The sequence below is a fragment of the Delphinapterus leucas genome, chromosome 9, assembly GCF_059928025.1.
Source record: "Delphinapterus leucas isolate spDelLeu-1000000601 "Yukka" chromosome 9, BTC_Dleu_Yukka2, whole genome shotgun sequence".
Lineage (NCBI taxonomy): Eukaryota > Metazoa > Chordata > Mammalia > Artiodactyla > Monodontidae > Delphinapterus > Delphinapterus leucas.
This window is the reverse complement of record NC_143137.1, coordinates 6,891,032-6,893,885: the sequence shown is the minus strand read 5'-3', so window position 1 is coordinate 6,893,885 and position 2,854 is coordinate 6,891,032. Positions and strand designations below refer to the sequence as shown.

At 38.3% G+C, this 2,854-nt stretch overlaps 1 non-coding gene across 1 annotated transcript; it reads right to left on the bottom strand.

Annotated features, from left to right (window-relative positions):
• Window positions 1-2,561: 2,561 nt before the first annotated feature.
• TRNAC-GCA (transfer RNA cysteine (anticodon GCA)) lies at window positions 2,562-2,633 on the bottom strand. Its single transcript has one exon. It is a non-coding gene; the product is annotated as a tRNA-Cys (tRNA).
• Between the last annotated feature and the right edge of the window lie 221 nt (window positions 2,634-2,854).

Here is a 2,854-nt window from a genome sequence, read left to right as displayed (position 1 = left end):
TAAGATTACACGCTTCCAATGCAAAGGGTGCGGGTTCAGTCCCTGGTCGGGGAACTAAGGTCCCACATGCTGCGTGGCGTGGCCAGAAAACTTTTTTTTTTAATTAAAAAATTAAAAGAAAATGAAAAGCTTCAGTCTTTAGGCTTTAAAATAATAATCATAGAACATTACGAAAAATAATGTAGAAAAATTTAAATCTATTTAACAAACCTGTACAAAGAACTTACCATGTGGCAGGCACTATTCTATATACTTTTAAAATACTAATTTATTTATCCTCACAACAACTCCACAAACTAGGTACTTATTTCGCTCATTTCTATTATCGTGCCCATTTTATATATGGCAAAACTAAGGCTGAGAGAGTTAAGCAACTTTGCCAAGGTCAGTCAGTTATGATCTAGAATCTGAATCCATGCATCATGTTTTAAGAGTCCAGGGACTTTATGACTATGTTATGTGGAAATTTAGCAAGAACTTTAAAAACACTACAACTTACCAAAGCTGACACAAGAAGAAACAGAAAAGATGAATAGTCCTCTAGTTTTAAATAGTAATTTTATTAAAACAGTTATTTGAAAGTTTCCCTCCCAAAATTCAGATAAGGTGGTTTCACTGGTGAGTTTTATCACTTACTTAATGCAAAATAACTCTATTTTTGCATAAAAACCTTTCTAAGAATAGAAAAGATGTATACATTGTACGACTTCGTTTGTGAAGCTAGCACAACCTTGATACCAAAACCCAACAAGGATAGTATATAAAAATGTATAGGCCAATCTCACTCATAAATATAGGTACAAAAAATTAAATAAGTTATTATATAACTGAATCCACAAATATATGAAAATGATAGGGCTTCATGACCAAGCTAGTTTTATATCTGGAATGCAAAGTGTGTTTAATTTTACAAAAAGCAATATAAGTGTAATTCACCATGTTAATAGACTAAAGGAGAAAAATTATATTATTATCTCAATAGATGTAAAAAAGGGGTGGTTTTGAGAACATTCTACATTGATCCATGATTTAAAAAATTTTTTTGCAAACTAGAAATAGAAGGAAAATTCCTTAATCTGATAAAGACCATTTACAAAAAGTGTAGCCCACAACATTTTTTTAAAAATAAATTTATTTTATTTATTTATTTTTGGCTGCGTTGGGTCTTCCTTACTGTATGCGCAGGCTTTCTCTAGTTGCAGCCAGAGGGAGCTACTCTTTGTTGCAGTGTGTGGGCTTCTCATTGTGGTGGCTTCTCTTGTTGTGGAGCACAGGTTCTAGGCACGTGCGCTTCAGTAGTTATAGCACGCGGGCTCAGTAGTTGTGGCCCACGAGCTCTGGAGCGCAGGCTCAGTTGTCATGCACAGGCTTAGTTTCTTCGCAGCATGTGGGATCTTCCTGGACCAGGGCTCGAACCCGTGTCCCCTAGCATTGGCAGGCGGATTCTTAACCACTGCACCACCAGGGAAGTCCACACAGTATGTTCTTAATGGTGAAATGTTGAAAGCTTTTCATTTGAAATCAGAATAAAACAAGATATCTACCATCAACACCTTTTTTCAACATGATCCTGGTGGTTCTAGCCATTATGATAAGGTAAGAAAAAGAGATAAAATAAGGATTGGAAAGAAGAAATAAAAATTTCTTAGATGACATGGCCATCTATGTAGGAAATCTAAAAGAATCAACAAATAAATTATTAGAATTAATGAGTGTTTAGCAAGACTATCAGCATATACCCTTCATTCCCGTACCTCCTTTTTCTCAGCAAAACTACAACTTCTAAAATGATACACTACAAATTTCTGCATGCAAATTTTAAAACTCTAAAGTTAATCAATATCTTCATCTTCTTTCCCAACTACATAAAGACATTTTAATTCTTACGAGCCCTTTCCTAAAATATTATTGTTAGCTAGTATTTTAGTTCTATCTTTAAAAAAAAAAACCCTTATAAATTAGACATTAACACTGTTATATGGACGACTTTTAGATCTACTTGCATATCTACCAATTTCTTTGTTCAACATTCCTTCTTGCATCTCAGACCTCCTATATGGAATCATTTTACTTTTCTCTGAAGTATATATTTTAGATTTTTCTTTAGTGAGCATCTGTTGGCCATAAACTCTCCGACAGCTTGTGTCTGTTCTCGAAGAATGGTTTGGCTGGGAGTAGAATTCTAAGTTGGCTGATATCTCCTCTCAACATATTGCTTGTGTTACTGCGCTAGCTTCTGGCTTCCTTTGCAACTGTTGAGAAGTCAGCCAGCAGTTCAACTATTCTTCCTCTGTAGGTGATCTCAGATTTCTCTCTGGCTGCCTTCGAAGGACAAAGTCCTCATCCTCAGCCAGGAGATCAACATACAAGCAGGATTGCATGGTAGACCAGGGGAGGGGAGAGTGGGAAGACCAGAGGAGTGGGACAAACACATCGTCTGAGCAGAGCTGCCTTGCTTGGGTCCCAAGGGTCTTCTCTGACTCTTTACCTGCTGCAAAGCCAGATTCAGCAAGCGGAGAGGAAATTGGAACTCCCTTACCACCTTTAGTGACTAAAAGGGTAGGGGGCACCCAGATTTGAACTGGGGACCTCTTGATCTGCAGTCAAATGCTCTACCCCTGAGCTATACCCCCTGCCATGTCAGCAAGGTCCAATTAACACCATTCCATGTGCTGCCCCAGTTGCCCCTTCAGAATGGGTTGGCTGAGTTGCCAGACCTGCTTTACTGCTAACTCATCCCCCTGCCTTAGTAGAAGCAACGGGCTCTTTTCTCCCACAGCTCACAGCCTCTACTGTCAGTGCTGGAGGAGGTATAACCTGGGGAGCATTCCCCGAAAGCTGGAAGGGTCTATAG